The 20,647-nt window shown below is 36.1% G+C and overlaps 1 long non-coding RNA gene across 1 annotated transcript in view; it reads left to right on the top strand.

Moving 5' to 3' along the window:
- The window catches only part of LOC135290130 (uncharacterized), a 59,523-nt gene extending 45,493 nt beyond the window's left edge, over positions 1 to 14,030 (top strand). Inside the window, exon 3 of the long non-coding RNA XR_010352838.1 lies at positions 12,925 to 14,030. This is a non-coding gene — a long non-coding RNA (uncharacterized LOC135290130). The remainder of the gene's footprint in view (positions 1 to 12,924) is intronic.
- Positions 14,031 to 20,647: the final 6,617 nt, after the last annotated feature.

The raw sequence follows: 20,647 nt of genomic DNA, 5'->3' as shown, positions 1-20,647 counted from the left end.
CTGCCTCGCGTGTCTTTAGGACGCTCCGGCGGAGGCTCGCACTGGCTGCCCTGTGGAAGCTTCTTCCCAGCTCGCACATCATGTGCAAGCAGCTCTGACCCTGTGCTGAGAAAAAGTTTGTGAGACGTGTAATGGTACGACTTTGCCTAGTAGGATTTCTGCTTTTTTAGACTTGCTTTTGTCTTTCTTTTCTTCTGTTTCCTCAAGGATACGTAAAAAAGTTTTAGGAAAACAATGTTGGTTTAGGTCTAAAACTTTAAAAAAGTTTTCCTAGCTCTAGCTTATGCAGCCTCATATAGACTCTCTAGAGGTATCTCGTGTTGATTTTGCTGGAACTGTGCAAATTCGTGCTTTTGGACTGGGGGAGTGTGGTAAAATCCCTGACTCAAAAAAAATCCTCAGAAGTGAGTGTCCTAGTTATGAGAGCTAATTGAAAAACTATTAAACTATAAGTGAATGCAAGACTGAAAATTCTTGGAATGTTCCTGTGGTTACTCCCTAAAAAAGAAAACTTTCTGTAAGGCTTTGTCTTCCCGCGTACACACAAACTGCAGATTTACATGCAGGTAAACTGCTGCAAAGTTTTGGAATTAGTAAAAACTTCCTCCTAAAGTAAAAACTTCCTCCTAGTCTCTGTCTTAAATCATTTAGTTTCATGAAATATCTCCTAGGTAAGAGAAACATACATCACATGGTTAGTCAGAAATTATTCTAGAAGTTCATTAAATCTCATCTGGGAATTTAAATGAACTCAAGTAAGTAAATTAAGTGCTGACTTAATTAAGTTGTTAATTAGTTAATTAACTGTTATGGTTTTAAGTGATGCCATTATCAAAGTGACATAAATTTCAGTTTAATTTCCTATATGTAGAATGTCTTTATGAAACTGTAAAAGCTTGGGGGCTTAATTCTTTCCACAGAGTTTTGCACCAAGTATTAACATATTCATAATAGGGATTTTGTTATTAAGTGGCAAGAGCAATTTTAAAAATAATTTAACTGATTACTTTTTAAAATACATTACTTTTCTCATTATGTTACTTTATCCTGGAATAAAACTTCAGATGTATGAAAATGAAGCAAGAAGATGAAAATTTTGTAAAATTTTGTGTTTGGAAAAATAGCCCTCTTTCAGGATGAGATCTTTGCTGATCACTAGAAATTGTGCATTTTGATATTGTGGAGTGGTTTTTTTGTGTTAAGCACTACATTGCATGGTGCTGTAGAAGACTGAAAAATTCTGCATGCATATTTTTGGCTTTGTTTAATAGTATATGATATGATATGATATGATATGATATGATATGATATATGATATGATATATGATATGATATGATATGATATGATATGATATGATATGATATGATATGATATGATATGATATGATATTTACTCAGTGATATGTACCTAAGTCTGTCTTGTTCATATGCCTTTGATTTTTTCCCAAATAATTGATGAGGACAGGGGGATCAGAAAGGAAAGACAACTTGGCCTGCCTTAAGTCACTCATTTAGGTCACTCAGTTGTTGCCAGGTTTTTATAGTTATATCCTATTTTTGTTAATGAAGGCAAAGAATGGCTAAGAAAGACAGAACTAAAGATGTCTGACTTAATCTTCTTTAGAAAATGTACTGAAATAAGAAGTAGTCCACAAGTGATAGTGTCATAGCTGAGTCTGTGGAGATGCCTTGGAGACCCAGAAGGCTTATTTTGGATAAAAGCACAGCACAATCAGTATTTTAATGCAAAAAACATGGATGCAACCTCTGGGTAGGAAGCCTCACTTGTTTTTTTCCAGCTTTCCTCCACAGAGCTCCTTATAGATAGTTCGAATGCCAGATCTCACTGTGATAGAAACATGAGGAAGGTTTTGGAATGATTAATATGTAAAGAAGATTTTGAAGAGTCCTTGATGCTACCAGTGTGTTTTATCTAAATTTATTTTATATCCAATTATTCTATACATTGAGGTGGCATTTTTTGGCCACAATATTGACAGGAACATGTCTCGCTTCTCCATAACCTAAAATTAACTTTATCAGCTTGCCTGGATTGCACCATATGGTACTCAGCTCAATCAAAAACAATAGTTACATGAACTCTTGACTTGTGTTCCCATGTGTTTTATATCCAAACCCAAGAAATCATACAAATTATAGCTGAAAGACATACTAGGTTTATTGCCAAAGCAATGCAGAGCATTCCCTATAGGGCTTTTCTGTGTGTGCTCTGCATTCTAACTCAAATTACTTGAGCAACAGATCTCCCTGTTAAGAAAGCTGTTTCAGTTTTGTACAAATTTCATGGTCAAGAAGCTTTTCCCACTTTGTCTACAATTATCCCACTATTTTTAATTACACTGTCTTTGCAATGCTAAGTAATTACTTGAATTTTGGAGTTTATGGTGTTCAGGTATATCTAGTTTATGGTCTTCAGGTATTTCAAGATGTCTGTTATATGCCATTCTCTAAGCTAAGACAGCAAAATCTACAAGCATGCAGTATCATTTTAAGTGACTTCAATAATGCTGCTGAGTAATGCTGCTGATTAATTTTCCTGCCAGTCTTGTCCTATTTTTTTTAACTGTAGTTCTGCTAGAAAAGAATTCAACAAACATGCTTTCATGTCTGAATGATTTCAGAAAAATAATTTCTCTCTTTCTGTGTTAGGGATCCTCCACTTTTATGAATCATTTTAGTCTAAATTTCATTACTCTAAATCACTCTTAATGCTTTCTGTTGTTTGCTTGAGGATAGCTTTAAGAGAAACCAGCTTATCATTACTGCTGATATGTTTTTTTTTGGTGGTAATTCATAAATTCATTTGTACGGGAGGATGTGCTTAAAAAGAAACTTTAAATTAAAAACAAAATAATAAAATATTATGAAATTAATTTATTGTTTCCAATTCAAGAAAAAATTCTTTCAATTATCACTATTTTGTGTGAATGCAGAAGACTCTTGTTTCTTAAACAAGCCTGATTCTTTTCGAGTTTCAGTCCTTTCTGAAACAGCTGATATCCTTGATTCACCCAGCAGAGGAAAGAGAGGTTGGATAGCAATCATTTTCCCTTTAGGTTTAGTCCTGGAAGCAATGAAAAATAGTACTGCTGTCATTACAATCTTGTTTTTCATTTTGGTGCTACATTAGCATACTGCTAAATCCTTGATTCTTGATATGGGAAAATGATCCATCCATCTATACATAAATAGATAGGTATGTGTGTATACACATATATGTATGCTTGCGTGCAATGGATAGTATTTGTGGGCAAATGCACATGGAGCTTGTATATATTCTTTGAAAGCAAAAGGTGTTTGATAATTTATTCTATTTGGAAATGCTATATTTTATCTTGGACAGTATATTCATGAGATTTTGTTTATTACTGCTGAAAATTGAACACTCAGTTTATCCAGAAAGGTAAAATTCTTAAACTGGTAAAATTTTGACTGCACTGATCTGAAAATGTGCCAATTTTGGCACATACACTATTATTACTATGAAAGCTATCTGAGACATCTATCTCTTCAAGTTATGTGTGTGTGGGTGTAATAGAAAAAGATGAAGAACAATAAAAAACCTTTGTACACACTTGCTGTAGTCATTCTTACTGTGGTCGTTACTGTTATGCAGGCTTTGGGAAGCATGTCCTTAAAATTATTAGGTCAGTTTATGGCTAGAACATAAGAATAATTGCAGAAAATATGTATGAATGTCCACAAATAACCATGATGGTAGCTACATCTGCCATTACTTGTTGAAAATTAAGTATAATGTTTATTAAGAATTAGTCTGGAATCGAGAGTTGGTCCTTTTGTATATACACTGTAACAACTTTCGTCAATACATCAATACAGCAGTTCCTTCCTTCTCAAAATAAAGTAGTTTTCTAGTAGGAAGGCTGAGATATCTCTAAATAAGTTGTTCTTTATTGATGTTTTCAGTGTGTTTGCCATAAAACTGGATTTTTCTGGTTTTTACATGAAACTGAATTAAGTTCTGTGTATGAAATTATACATGCTTGTCATTCTTTCTTTAAATAAATAAAAGCTTCTGTTTTATTTTTGAATAGTAGAAACATATATTTCCTTTTCGTAGAAATTGTGGCCTCTTTGTTTAAGATCTGAGAGTGTTTGGAGAATACTGGCCCATGTTTGATTTGGAATTCTTTTTCTCATATTTTGTCTTACAGTATGCATTGTAAGTTTCTTTCAGTTAATGTAGAACTACCCGATCTAATAGCCTGGTCTTATACCTCTATGTTTCTCCATATGAGAAAATAGGGTCTTCTTATTTTTTCTATGCCTTTTTCCAGATAGTGCAAGTGTGACATTGGGAATGAAGGAAAATTCAAATTCGTATCTGGCAGAAAAAAAAAAAATTACTTCAAGGTCATGAATTTTTTTGTTTTTCCACATCTAGGGCCAGGGGAGACAAAGCTATAGTTTCAGATGTGTTTGCTGGTGGTGCAATCCCTCAGTCTTTTGGCATGAACTTTTTGAATTCCTACACTGCCTAAAAGCTCATGCTATGAGAATGGGCAAGAATGTTAAGTACTGTCAAGAACGAAACAGAAAGCATCGTGTATTCCAGATTCTCACCATTTATGTGCTTTTAAACAGCCATGAACTAAACTGTCTTTTAGTTTGTATTTTTAGTGTCGTACAATCAAAAGAACTCTTACTAGAGAAACAAAAATTAGCCTACTGTGCACATCCCTAGAATTTCTCTTTACTTACTTGGAAAGCCAAATAAATGAGTGGAAAAATGGCAGGAAAAAGATGAATATATGATTCTGGAGATCCTAGTTACTGACTTTTTAAAGCCCACTTCAGAAAATTTTCTATTGCTTTAAGAAAATACAGTTTCCTTAGGAAAAACATTGATATAAAACAGAATCACATCTGAGGTAAGTTTCTAGAGTAGCATACATCAGCCTCTCCTCTGCAGAGGTAAAACAAATCAGCATGCATGTCTCTCCTGTTTCTTGATGATGCTTTAAAGCACTTCTGTATAGTTGCATGCCTCAAAATTGCAGGCTATGAAGGTTTTAGAGGTGTAAGACTTTCAGCTGGTTGGTTTCCAAAGGCAAAGCACTGTGGACAAACAATATACATGAGTCTTTGAAGGAGACTTTATACATTAATAAGGTGGGGTATATTAAGTTTGAGGACAGGCAGCAAATATATAAAGTTTAAGGAAATTACATGCGAAAACAATTACTGAAAATAAAGATATTAGATATTTTAAAATTTATTCACTTGAATATTTTGGAGAAAATATTCCACATATATATTTGTTTAGGGTAAGATGTTTGGGCTATGCTCTGCAGGTATGCAATGAAAAATGGACAGTAGAGCAGATAGGAATGCTTTTCAAGAACATTTGGTTTTATATAAGCATAACACATCTCCTCATGTTTCAGAGATATAATTTATTATTGTAGTTGTTGTTGTTGTTAACAACAGCAGCAACAACAACAGTAATAAGAGTAGTATTTTTGTTATATGTATTTTCCAAAGTTTCCAGTCCATATGAAACATGGTTTTGAGTTCCTTTTGCTATGGAGCAGCTCTCTAACCAAGCAGTAGAGGGCATTCTTTCTTTAGGAGACAGCACTATTTCCTTCAAAAGCCTAGTATTTTAATCAGGAAGTTGGTGCCCTTGAGTCCTTTTTGTCTTTAAATACAGGCCATTCGCATGTAGATACTGGACATAGGATAAAAGGGTAAATTCTTATATCAAATGTGCAATATATTGCTTAGGGTTTAGTAACTCAGTATTATCAGAGTATACTGAGTTACTAAAATTCTATATGTTTTTTCATTATTTCATGTAGTATTTCTGAAAAAAATGAAAGTTTACATACCTTTCGTTCAAATTCACACAGCAGCATTTTTCATAAATTCAGTTCCCTCTAAATCTGTATTAATTCTTAGGTATTATCAATTATCCTAGTAAAGGCATTTTTAATAGTACTTACAGTGAACTATTATAATGCACCTAGGTATATACACCAACCTAGTAGATATTTTGAGATCATATCCAATTGGAGTTGTTTGGGACCTTATTAAAATTCCAAATAGCATATATTTTTAATAGGTTTGACATATTTAAGCCAGCCTTGTTCGCAATTAAATGTAGCATGGTGCGTTCCTCTTCTGCTGGGAAAATACCACCTCTTCTGGGGAAAATAAGCATTGAGGGTTAGATCCCTCCCATTCAATATTTGGACCTTCTCCGCTCAGTTGTCTGGAGCCAGTCCAGTGAGAGCCACACACCGAAAGGGAGGATGGGTGCTCTGCCTACAGGGTGAGTATGTCAGGTGACCATGGATGACCCTTCTGTTGAGTGCTGCTTCCCCCAGACCCAAATGCTGGCTGCACATGGGGTGCTTTTAGAGTAGGTTTTTACGTGTTCCTCTGTTATGAGAGTGAAGTCCTTTGCTTTTTTTTTTTTTTTTTTTTTTAATGAAGTGAAGCCAAGGTGACTAAATGACCATTAACTGTGGATACTAGGCAAAGACAGGTCCATTATATTCCAGATTTCATTTCAGACAGTGGCTGGCTGTCCTAGTGAGCCTAGCATCTTCTGTGTCACTGGGCAAAGCAGAGCCACAGGTGAAGTATGAAACAGCACACACAAAGAAATGTTTCTATCTGTATGTACTTTAATGACATGAGAAAAACAAAAATATCTGATGCCAGATATTGAAATTACTTGTCAAATTTGCGGCTGCCTGTTGCAGCTAGAATCATGATGTTGCAGCTGAATATGTTAAAATAAAACTCCTTCCCAAGGCATTTGCCTAGTGATTCACATCTGCTATTTTATAATTTTTCTCTAATGTTGCCTGGTCATCAACAGTGTATAACCTCATTGTATGTTAAAAAGAAACACCATGGGAGAAATAATAATTGACAAATATAAGAAGAAGCCAGAAGAGACAAACAAGAGCGTGGTCTGATATATGCTACTCTGTTTATGCATATGAGTTAATTTGAAGTCTGGTGAATTACTGTTTTACTTTTGCACAAATTTTGCCTCAGAATCAAACCAACTGCTTTGTTTCTGTATAGCACTCCTGCCAGACCCTTCTTAGAACAGAATTTTTTGATCTCTATTTCAAGATTTTTCTCCAACTTTATAAAAGAAGTTTTACAGATTATATTTTTTTGTTTTAAAAAACTGAAATAACTAAAACAAACACAACACTTTAGTGTTTATTAGTAAAAAATAGCAATCAGTTATGAACAAGAAAAAAAGCTTTTGTTCTCTGGAAATGGGAGAGTCCAGAATGCAGTGCCTTTTCAGCTGCCTAATAGTTCTGGAACTACAAACCTTCAAATAGTTACTTAAGATGACGTCTTCAAATAAAATACCTTTCCAAGTCACTGGACTACTTATTGGCATTATATGTCCTGGTTATTTTGATTTTAAATAAACAGCTTTTGCTGGCATAACTTATCAGATGTAGAGATCTAACTCTGCAAAGCAATCTTTATTTCCAAGGATGACTGTGAGCAGGAAACAAGCAAATTTGGGCACGACTAGATACTAATTAAGTGTAAAATAATAAGATAATCTTGAAAAGTAAGTATCACAGTTTTCTTCAGCTGTGGAATCCTGAATATTGTTCTGAGGATGGAACTTCTATCGTTAAGCTGGAATATCTGCCCAATTATTTTCTTTCATATGAATGGGTTGGCAAAGACAACATAAGAGAAGAAACATTTAAGAGCACAAAAGAGTAATGGCAACAAAAATTATTTCCAGCTCAAAACTGTCATTTTTGTAGAAGGTTCATAGATTTGAAATGAAAAAGGGCTTTCTTTGGGGAAATAGTCAGTAAATCCCAAAGTCAAACCTTTTCTTTTCTTTTCTTTTCTTTTCTTTTCTTTTCTTTTCTTTTCTTTTCTTTTCTTTTCTTTTCTTTTCTTTTCTTTTCTTTTCTTTTCTTTTCTCTTCTCTTCTCTTCTCTTCTCTTCTCTTCTCTTCTCTTCTCTTCTCTTCTCTTCTCTTCTCTTCTCTTCTCTTCTCTTCTCTTCTCTTCTCTTCTCTTCTCTTCTCTTCTCTTCTCTTCTCTTCTCTTCTCTTCTCTTCTCTTCTCTTCTCTCTCTTTTCTTTTCCCGTGAAGAAGGGGAATTATGCTTTCAAATAGTTCAATGAAAAGCCCCAATAAGAACTTGTGGTGCTAAGAAAGGTGATAGGAGTGCAAAGCAAGACTGGTCAGCCAAGAGAAAGCAGGGCCTCTTTGAAAAATAAAGAGCTATTAGTTGGATCATCTGACTCATCCTCTGGAATAATAAAGAATCACAGAATGAATTATATTGGAAAAGATATTTGAGATCACTGAGTCCAACCTATGACAAAACACCATCTTTTAATTAGACCATGGCACTAAACACCACATTCAGACTTTTCTTAAACACCTCCAGGAATGGTGACTCCACCAACTCCCTGGGCAGCCCATTCCAATGCCCAGTCACTCTTTCTGCGAAGAACAGAAAGCTTGGTAAGCTTCATCCTATGATTTTAATCCTATAAGTGAAAAAATGCTCAGGAGCATGGAAAGTTCCTTAGACCAGTTGCCGGACTGGGTGAGACATAGGTGAATTAGACAAAATAATTCAATCTTTGTGGGTCTTGGCCTGTTCTAATATCTTACTGCTTCAGCTTGACAGTTTATATTTGAATTAAACATTTTTGTAGGTACTTTTCTTAGTGCTTGTACAAGTCCCTTGGAAGTTGAGCAGTAATGTATAATGATTTTATTTTTTGTACTTGCATTTTTTGATTTGTGCACAGACAGGAGAACATAGTCTTAAATTGGTCCATGAAAGTCAGTGGGCTGCAGCTGATTTTCTTAAAAACAGAGAAATAGCCTGGGGTGAGAAGAATATTTAATGCAAGTGTCCCAGGTTCTTCATGTTCTACTTTAAACACTGATCTTTCTCAGTCTAAATTGTGACATTCTGCTTTTTTGCTTTAAAGCAGGAAGATTGAAATCTTGACTTTGCATTTAGCTGTCCCACCAGGGAATTAAGTACTTGGTAGACTCCAAGCTTTGTGTGGAAAGTATTTAACAGATTAACTAGGAAATGGAAAATTCCCTGATAAAATAGTTTCAAGTCTAATGTTAATGGTGCATATAATAGAATCATAGAATGGTTTGGGTTGGAAGGGGCCTTAAAGATCATCTCCTTCCAACCCAAGTGCCATGAGCAGGGACAACTTTCTCTAGACCAGGTTGCTCAGAGCTCCATCCAACCTGGTCTCGAACACTTTCAGGGATGGGGCAACCAAAACTTTTCTGGGCAGCCTGTGCCAATGCCTCACTAAGCTCCCAGTAAATAAGTTTTTCTTAATATCTAATCTAATCTGCTCTGTTTCATTGTGAAGCCATTGCCCTTTGTCCAATCACTGCATGCTCTTGTACAGAGTCCCTCTCCAGATTTCTTGTAGGCTCCCTTTAGGTAATTAAGGCTCCTTTCAGGTAGTTGATTGGTAATCTTTTTTATATGTCAGCAGCAGTCCTCAGAAAAAATAAAAGAGTAAAAAACTAAATTGATTTACAGTACTGCAGTGTATCAAGGCTGGCTGCCTTGGGAAACAAAATGTAGTGTGATCTTCAAATTATGAAAAATATTTACTGATGTTATCTGTCCTGAATGCTAAGTCAAAATAAGATCTCTAATTGTCTGGAAAAGGACAGCATTCTCTATGATACTTGTTTCTTTTTTTTTTTTCAGGAAAAAATGGCAACAGAAAACATTAAACATTGTGTTTAAATATTAAACATCATAGTGCACCATAAATTTTTAATATGCCAACTAACAAAGAAATATCTGTTTTTGTCTCTGTGCAAATGTAAGAGGACTGCAAAGAGTTCAGCAGGCAGAATACCAGTTGCAGTGAGAGAAAAAGACAACATTATAAAGTAAAATTGCAGTTCCCAGAAGAGACATTATTACACCCAAAGAATGTTTTGAGGAAACAGGAAGCTTGGGATTTTGAAAAACACCTTAATTTTGGGAAATGTTTGAAGGATATAAGAGATTTTTAAAAGTTGGAAGAAATTAGTGTTCCAGCTTGTAAATCATACAATTTACCTCTAACACTAAGGAAATAAATGGTATAAAAAACCAGAACAGCAAACTGTGCAGCTGTCTGTTTTGTTAGCTATTCACAAATGCAAGTGTATCTCCATAGGTAAATACTTCATTAAGATGTTATTGCAGATTTCTGTTGGTGGTACCAGCATTTGTATGATAGTTTTGTATTACAAGACTGTTTTCAAGATAAAGACCCTTCTCTACTTGGCAAAGTACTATGAACTTCTATGAACCTCTAGAAAGCTATGAATGTTAAATGGCAGCATGTAGGAAAGTAGGAATTTCTTAAATTTGGCACTATTAACATAGAAATGCCCTGCCTCTAGCTCAGCCTCTATCTTTGAGGCTGCGTACTGTGGAAAAGTTTGATGGTTAATAAGTTGAACATGAAGTTTATGACAAAACTTGATATGGTGATTTCTGGGCAAAGGACACCTGTTTGGACTGCGTGACAACGTATGCACATGGCATCATTCCAGGACTGTGGGTTTTCAGAATTGGAGTACTGTAGCAGTTGGAGACTAACACAAAGGCTGTAATGTGTAAGAAAAGTTCTCTTTCCCACACAAACCCATAGATCATATAATACATTAAGAAAGGAAGGAATTAATGGTATTAATTTGTTTATATAGATATATAGTTTACCGCTGGAAAGATCTGTGCCATTACTGAATTCCAGTTAAAAAAGCAACTGTTACATTCACTGTTTTTTAGCTTACTAGGAGCATAAGACTACATATTCCTAGTGTGAAAAGATAGTTGCAGTCGTTCATAACAATTTTTAATTCCAGCACCTTTTGGAATTCTAAAAGTCTACTGGACCAGGCTTCATCTAGTCTTAGCTTTGAACTTTTCTTCTTTTGTCTCAAGTACACACACATACTATCCTTTCTTAAAATAATTTCCAAACATGCCTCCACCTTTCAGGCTATTGCCATTTTAAAGGCAATGGGACATTAAGAACATGAATCAGGTTAGTAGAATGATGCTAGAGTGTCTCCTTTCCTGACCATCCTGCATGAAATAGCCCTGAGAAAAAACTGTTATTTTTTTCCAATTGAAGCACAGCTTTTTTTGGCCAGCTCACTGAACTACACTGATGTTTTACAAGACCTTCAAAAATTCCTATTTTACCTGCTATATATATGTCTATGTATATGCCACATAGGAGCTGTAGAATTAAGAGCAGAGCTTTCTGCTCTTCTTTTCTGCTTAAAGCAATCAGTGTCTGCTCTTCTCCAAATTGATATTCATTACGAACGAACAACACTTGCATATATACTGGAAATATACAGTACTTATGATGGGATCTCAACGGGTTCAGAGGAGACATTTTTCATGTTTTCATATTGTAATTTGTTTAGCTTTAAACACAGAGGAATTGACAGTCTAGGCTCTGGTTGTAAAAAATTTTGTAAAGTTTGCAAGACCTATGTGGGTTGTATTCTTCCCTTTTCTTTTTGTGTGCGCTTATGAGACAACTAGAAAGAATTTTTAATTAGTTTCCTCCTCTCAGGTTGTGCTGTTGAAATACAGATGGAATTAATTATGTAAGAAGAAACACAATTGTAGAAACATCAATGTGCTTTAAATAGTTTGGGCTGGTAATTTCTTATTATATTGATGCTTGTGGCTGTGCAGTGGGTTGACCATGGCTGGACACCAGATGCTGACCACAGATGCTCTATCCCTCCCCTTCCTCAGCTGGACAGGGGAGAGAAAATAAAATAAAAGGATTGTGGGTCACGATAAGAACAGGAAGAGACCATTCACCAAAACTGACTATATTAAGAGAAATTAATTTAATTTATTGCTAATCAAATCAGAGTACAGTAAGGAGAAATAAATCCGAATATTAAAACAGTTTCCTCCCTCCCCTCCCTTCTCTTCAGGATCAACTTCACTCCCAAATATTCCACCTCTTCCCTGCAGTGGTTCATGTGGACAGGGAATGGGGGTTGTGGTCAGTTCATCACATACTGGTTTTGCTGCTTTTTTCTCCTCATGTTCTTTCCCTGCTGCAGAGTGAGTCCCTTCCACAGGATGCAGTCCTTTAGGAAAGACTGCTTGCTCCAACATGGATCCATAATGTGACTCAGCAGTCACAGCCTCCTTCCAGAATTAACCTGGTCCAGAGTGGGCTCTTCCAAGGGCTGCAGGTGGATCTCTGCATCCCCATGGACCTCCATGGGCTGCAGGCACACAGCTGCCTCACCATGGGCTGCACCACAGGCTGCAGGGGGACCTCTACTTCTGAGCAAGAGAGCAGAGATGCCTGGATGACTTCTTCCCCCTCCTTCTCCACTCACCTCAGTGTCTAAAGGGCTGTTTCTCTCACATATTCTCAGTCCTCTCTTTTGGCTCCTTTTTGATTATTTTTTTCCCCCTTCAAGAAAAGGTTTTCCCAGAGGCACTATTACCATTGCTTACAGACTTGGTTCTTTGAGCCAGCTGGAACTGGCTCTGTCAGACATGGAGAAAGATTCTGGCTTATCTCATAGAAGACACCCACTCTCCTTGCTACCAAAAACCCTACCAAAACCCAGAATAAGCAGAAGAAGACATTCTAGCAGAAATCAGTGGTAAAGTTCCAGTTACCGTCCAACTATAAACCATAGATGCAGTTCCAACATAAAGAAGGGCATGCAGATGAATATTGTAATTTTCTATCTGCCTATAAATACACATGAGCTGACTGGTTTTCTCAGATTCTTTCAACTCAATTAACTTAAATACCTTAGAGTTTCCATTTTAACTAGTTTTACTCTAGTTATTAATGTTTGTATCATGTTTTCTTTCCAATAGTTGCTGGGAGTCAGAGGAATTGTTTGTCTTCTATCAAGGGTTACCAGAGGAGACTTTCAACAAAGAAGTCAATGCTAACTCATTCTGAAAGTTGAAATTAATATGGAGAACATTTGTTTTATTCTTTCAATCAAAATCTCAGTCCTTTTTTGAGCCTTGAAGCAGAAATTAACTTTCATCACTTTTGTTAATTAATCCACTGGTGGCCAGAGTGGAATCCCATGAAACTGCTTGTATATCTCCAAGATCTATGATGCTATGTGCCACTAGAGTGGGAATATAAAGACAAGCAGCATGTCCTTCAGCTGAAGAGACAATGAGTCCTTCAGTCTACTATCCCTAATTCATCCACTGAAAAATTATTTTGTTACTATCCCTTCCAATTGCTGAGACAAATACGCTTCTCACGAATTGTACATGGACTTCCATCACATATGGCATTGTTACTTCTACTTTTGGAAACCTTGAGACAGAAAGATGAATATAACATGGATCATTTAAAAACACCAACACTGATGCTTTTCTTGTATTTGAAAGGAAGGAGAATTACAGTCAAATGACATGCCAAACTTAGAAAATTATGGTACAATTTTTATATGTTGAAAGTGATAATTATTGCTGCTACTACTGTTATTTTATTATATCAAAAGGAAGAGTAAAAAACATTAGCTGGATGTTTTGACATAATTTCCCAGATATTATGAATATTTTTAAATAAAAGGGGAAGGGTAACTTCAGTAAACAATACTGGGAATTGAGGTCCTTGTTCAAATAACATAAAAAGATGTGCTTGACCTAACACGTGTATTCAATGGACTTCAATAAAACTTAGTGTTTGTGTGCTTGTCAGATCTGAGCCTTACAAACGGTTTGAGACAATATTGGTTTTCATGTATTAAAGTAAATGGAAGAAAATGAGACAACCTTTTGTCAGAGCTCAGTGCAGGTAAGGAAAAAAAGGGTAACACCAGCCAGCTAATTTTTCTTTTTTTGTTGACTACTGTTATCGCTGATACTAGCAAGGACAAATCACCAAGTCTTAAAATTAGTTATTGCCAGTTAAATCAGAATAATTTCCAAACAGCTACCATTTACAGAAATAACACCTGGTCTATGTAAACTAAAATATTTTTGTTGAATAGTAAAAAAAAAAAAAAAAAAAAAAAAAAAAAAAAAAAAAAAAAAAGAGACATTAGCTTTGGCATTCTGAAGACATTTAAAAGCCCAAGGCAGTTTATGTTTAATTGGCTCTCCAAGGTAGGAAACAATTCTATATAGACAGATCCATTAGCCTCTTATCCTTCATCCCTACCTTGGACTTAATCTGAAGGAGAGCTAGAGGAGAAGTAGAAGTACAATCTAGCTGAAAAAGTGGATAGGTCAGTTTCCCACCAAGAAAATAATTCCTGGGTATCTTGAGAATTTGCTATAAAAAATCAAGTGTATTCTTTCTTCTATGCTCTGTCCTATTTGAAGCAAATAACACGAATTCAGTAAACGGTTCTCAGAAAAAACAGTTGCTGAGACTAATTCAAAGTTGATCAGCTTCAAAAAACTTTTGCCCTCATAAAATGATCAGTTTGACTTAGTTTACTTTTACTCAGTTACTTTTCTATAGGAAAGTAGGAAAAGTACAGGAAGCTTCTGGACTGTAAACGATGAGAGGCATGAGGGTGCCTGTATGCTGTCTTCCAAGAATTACCTTTCTCTGATTCTGCTTACAGAAGCTTTGGGCTGTGAAACAAAATCCCATTTTTCTGCCTGTAATAACACAGTTCAAATATATCTTCTCAATAATTGCACATATTTTGGATAAATATGAGTTCTTTAGGAAGTGACTATTGTAAGGTGCAATTAGATTAGCTATGTACTGCCAAGGGAAAAGATCCCAAAGGAATTACTTATCAAGAGCTATAATCACTATAAATATAAAGGAGGGAGTTTCTAGGACTCTCTTCATAGTGTCATGCACACATAATCCCAAAAACATGAGAAGATAGAATAATGCTAAAAAAGGAAATCAGCATGTATAACAAAATTTTGAGACACTATGAGGAAGATACTGTACCCAATACCACGTTTTAGTTTAATTCTAAAAACGGAAACTGTGGCTGTCATAAAGCACTACAGTATCTTTGAACTCAGTTGAAAATGAGCATTTGGTTAGCCCTGTATTCTCTTCCTCATCCTCTGTTTCTGAATAGAGAATAGAAATACTATTCTCTCTTTTCAATAAGCAGCATATTTCATTGTATCTGAGTTTATAGCTTAGACTGGGAGGTGCTATGTCATAAGAGCATCCTGGATTGTCTTCCTCTTTCCTGAAACAAATAAACATCCCCACAGAGATATAATCTAGAGGAGAACGCACATAAAAGCACAGACCAACATTACTAACAAAATGTTTTCTATCCCTCAGAAAATATCACTGGCTGCATGTCAGTTCACAGCTAAAAAATTCCCCTTGGGAAAGTGGCCTAAACAATGTTGTATTTTTTTAAAGGGTTTTGAGATAATCATGAATCTTTTGAAACAAACAATAAAATAGATTGTTTATCAAGACCTTAATGGTGTCTTTTGACAGTGTTTTTTTTTCTAGAATTGGTTTGGAAAAAGCATATTCAATTGTATTTCCTAAAAACAAAAGGTGGGCTTCATATGAGGAAAGCAGAATGTGATCTTTTTAGCTGTATTAGTGGTCTCTGCTTAACAATGCTTGAAATCAATAATAAACATCTTGTACATACTTCAGCAAAAACCACACAGTCAGTGGCCACTGAATTAATGTGAAGACTCTAAAACATATTCTGAATACATGCTCTTAAAATAATATGCATACATTCATATTTGTTTCTTGATATTTTTCTTAGTGGTGACGCTGATGATCATTAATGGCCAAACCTGTTACCTTTACAGTATGAATTCTCTTTACAGTATGAATTCTAGCAGTTGAAAAGCCAAAGTCTTGAACACAAGAGATACTATTATTGAAGCAGAAAATAGATGCAAGTCCTTGGCATTAATCCCATTGGTTTAATAATAGTAAAATAGTCCATAAAAACATAAACCACAATCAACAGAAAATATTCCAAAACTGTAGTTTTCGTTTGTTTCCATGAAAAAGTAATAAATTTTTATTATTAATATTGTTGCTGTTTCTTACCTAATTGCTGTTTTCAGTAAATTCTTCTGATCTAAAGATGTGATATCCACCGTTTGTGCCTCCAATTCTCAACTCCATCCTGCCTTAGAGAGAAGGGGAAGGAAAGAGGGATCGAGAATGGCATTTAGTACTGAAAAGTCTTGAGTGTGGGCATAAGATTAGGGAGTACTGTTCCTAAATAATTTCATTGCTGCTTAAAGTGGGGCTTCAACCCACAAGCCTGGGATTAAGAGTCTCATGATCTACTGACTGAGCAAGAAAAGGATACAGAAAAGGTATAGAAAAACCTCTGGGTCCTGGCCAAAACTATGACAGGTATACAGAATCAGCAACTGTAACTCAGACTTGAAGGAAAGTTTGAGTGTTCTGAGAGTTCCATGCCCTTCTGCCATGGCGTGCTTTTTTTTTTTTTTTTGTCCAAACCAACATTACCTACACATGAATTCATCTCACTTGCACATTCAGATCAATACCAGTTTTGTAATTCTACTGTTGCATTTCTGCGTCATTAAAAGAACTGTATTTCTTTTAAAGAAAAAAATCCCAAAAGTTAGAGGTAATATCCATAAATATCCTTTATTATGTTTTATTAACAATATAGGATATTTTAACTTGTATTTAGGACCTTCATAGTATTGTAGAATCAGAGAATGGCCTGTATCGGGAGGGGCTTTAAAGATCATCATGTTCCAGTCCCCCTGTTGTGAGCAGGATAAAGAAACTGACCTGAAACTTAAAGACTCATAAGTCTTAATTTTCTTATCAGTATATCTGCTAAACACATAGCATTGTCCTCAAAGCAAAGGTCCTAAAAATTTGCTGAGTATGTATGAATTTCAAAGGTCAAGGATCTATCTATCAATCTAATAGGATAGATTTTTTTCTTTTCCTAATTTTTTTAGGACCGTAACTGTACTTAGCTATGTTACTTGTCTATGGAATGAGAAGACCTGTCTAAAAACGATAATGCGATATTCTACTAATTAAGTAATTTCTGCCTTAAAAATTACTTCTAGCTGGTCTATAATAAGCAGTTGCATATTCTGGTCAATTTACAAAATGAGAAGTTCTTACATTACTTTTCGGTTTTCAAATAGTAACCACTATATTATTCAGTGTAATGTATTTCACCATTATTACCAGAGAGCCAATATTCTCTTCATGTTATTTTTAATAATTTGAAATCTGGCATCATTCTTATTCCCTTTTTACCTGTATTGAAACTAATAGTTATAAGTATGCTCCCTTGCGGACTTCTAAATGCAAAAATGCATTTAGAATGCAAAATCTCCAAATGCAAAAATAATACACATACTATATTCAGTTGTTCAATGGTAATCTATATGACAGAAGTTTCATGTACTGTTTATTCTAATTTTCTTATAGTTAACTGGAAAATGCCTTGTGCTCACTGCAGCCTAAAACTTCTGAGGACTTTGACCCATGTACATGGGAAGCAAACAGTGTTAATGATTTAAGTCAAGTATCTTAAGCCCTTGCCCCCTACTTTGCAGAGATTATCCTTGGAAACATGCTTTCTGCCTAGTTTAAATACTACTAGTATACAGCAGCATAATAGGAATAAATTTCCTTCAATTAACTTCCAAGAGATAAGTGAACAGGAGATTTGGTAATAGCTTAAACCAGAATTACTACTTAGACCTGGGACTAGCTTCACACAAGTAGCCTGTACTGAGGCTGTGCAAATGACATAACATAATCTGTCATTTGTACAGTTGGGGATGTATTCACATGGCACATGGAATTTGCCTAAATTATCAGCATACAAGGTGTAAGAAAGAGGTAACAGCACAGAAGGTGAACTTCTATAATAATCTGTCTTAGAATACAGCTGTGTTGATATTTGATGAGCAACCAGGGAACTCGGTTTCCGTGGACATGGTGCTGATGGGAAATGAATCTGGATTCTGGCTTCTCACACTTAATTTCATGCTTATTTGGTACAAACTGTAGTTTGGGAGCGGACTAAACTGGCAGTTCTATTGTTCACCTTCAGCCTGTACTTTCCCACACAGAAAGCCATTCAATCATCCATTGTTTGGGATACCTCCAAGTACATTTGGTATTGATTCAATATTGCTTTTTGGCTTTGAATCAGCAGCTAGCCTTGACTCAAAAATGCACACTCTGGTATCTTATTCAGTCTTGCAAGGAGGAACAGAAAAGACAATTATTGTAACGCAGGAATTATGTGCTATTCACAACTAAAATATGGTTAATGCCTTCCATCTTTGAAAAACTCAACAGATATCTGTATCAGACTTTTAGGAGTCACCTAGCCAGGCATGGCTTCTTTCTCTTCCTTTGCACCTCAAAAAAAAGCAGTGGCAATTTCATTTTTCCACAACTAATATTCTACAAAAGAAATAGAGCATGTTATAAAGTTTTGCCTTGAAATTTATGGTTAGGAATGAAATAATCGAATAAAAGAACAAAGTTCTTTTGTTTCCTTGGAGAGCAAAATTTCTAAATATTACTTGGTTTGCATTGGGCAAACCAGAAGTGTAAAAGGACAGTGAGTTCATTACCTCAATTTTCATGCTCACTTTCACTACAGAAAGATACGAGGCATTCACAGCACAGAGGTTTTATGCATTGTTGATGGACAGTGTTCATGTTTGGAGAAGAGTCTCCTGATATTCAATGTGGTTTCTTTTTGTCTGTCTTTATAGTCACAAGTTCCCCAGGGCTCAGTCGTGGGGCCAGTTACATATATCTTTGTCAATAATCTGGGTGAGGGGTTGACTGAGTGCCCCTCAGTCAGTTTGCAGACGACACCAAGCTGGGTGGGAGTGATCTGCTGAGGGCAGGAAGGCTCTACAGAGGGATCTGGGCAGATGGGATTGATGGGTCAAGGCCAGTGATGTGAGGCTCGAAAAGGCAAAGTGGCGGGTCTTGTCCTTGGGTCACCAGAACACCACAAAAGAGTGCTACAGGCTGGGGGCAGAGTGCCTAGAAAGCTGCCCAGCAGAAAAGGACCAGAGGCTGTTTGTTGTGGTGAATGCTCCATGTGTGGAGACACGAGGCTTGACCCCATTTCAGAGGCTGATTTATTATCTTATATATTACACTAAAATACTACATAAAAACTATACTGAAAGAACAGAGAGAAAAGAATGATCAGAAGGGTACAAAGAACAAGAAGAGAATAGAATGCATAACAAAATCCTGTGACTGCTCACAGCCTCGGGACAGGTGGCTGTGATTGGTCACTGATTGAAAACAATCCACATGGACCAATGGAAGATGCACCTGTGGCATTCCACAGCAGCAGAGAGTTATTGTTTACATTTCTTTCCTGAGGCCCTCAGCTCTCAGGAGGGAAAAATCCTAGGAAAGTATTTCTAATAAAATATAGCTACAGGCTGTTGGTTGACAGTAGCTGAACATGACCCAGCTGAGTCCAGACAACCAAGAAGGCCACTGACATCCTGGCCTACATCAGCAACAGTGTGGCCAGCAGGACTAGCAAAGGGAGCAAAGCACAGCCCCTGTACTCCTGTGAGGTCTCACCTCAAACTTTGTATCCAGTGTCGGGCCCTTCACTCACAACAGGACGGACACTGACAGGTTGGAGAGCATCCAAAGAAGGTGAAAAGTCTGGAGTGCAAGCCCTATGACAAATGGCTGAGGGAGCTGGGGTTGTTTAATCTGGAGAAAAGACTTGTCGATGTGGCATTTAGGGACACAGTTTAGTGGTGCACACTGGTGCTAGATTAACGGGTGGACTTGATGATACAAGGGGTCTTTTCCAAACTAAACAATTCTATGATCCTGGGACCAGGGCAACTGAAACATGAAAAACTGTGGAAATACTAAACACAGGAAGTGAAGACACTTGATACCAAAGACTGGATAATTGGTGATTCTGAGGACATGACATATTAGTAAAACTCTTCAAGAAAATAATAGTAGCTTTCATAGGTATACCTGGAAATCATAGTGACTCTGAAAGTAAAATGACTTGAGTACCAATGCAAATGACTGTCAGCCTACTGCTGCTATACACAGATTTGCTCTTTTTTGTTTCTTTGGGTGGCTGTCTGGAGAACTAGTCTTTCAGCAATTTGTGAAATCACCTTTTCCTGTCAAACTTTTAAATAACATCTTCTTACAAGAGCTGAGAGCTGTGAGCTACTTTTGGTGTGTTATGAAAATGATTACGTTACATTCTCATTCCATGGGCAGGAACAATTTATTCATACTGTGGTAGTATAAAAAGTCTTGCAATGGAAACCTTGGCCTTATTTAACATGAAAATGATTGTTAATATATTATTGAAGTGTTTGTCATACAAATACATTTTGATAGAAATGCTAGACCACTAGATTGCTGTATCATGACAGCTCTTCTATTTCCTTGGTAAACTGTAAAACTGCTAAACTGAGTTACAGAGTTTAGTTCTGAGTTGCTCTGAGACATGTGTAATCACTGACTTTGTTTCTCCATTATTTAGAATAGAACAATCTGAACTGTATGCCTGGAGAATAAATAAAATGGATATGAACCACAGAAACTATGGAATGATGCAAAAGTCTG

The sequence above is a fragment of the Passer domesticus genome, chromosome Z (genome assembly GCF_036417665.1).
Source record: "Passer domesticus isolate bPasDom1 chromosome Z, bPasDom1.hap1, whole genome shotgun sequence".
Lineage (NCBI taxonomy): Eukaryota > Metazoa > Chordata > Aves > Passeriformes > Passeridae > Passer > Passer domesticus.
The sequence above is the reverse complement of the archived record's forward strand: the minus strand, read 5'-3'. Positions and strand labels throughout refer to the sequence as shown.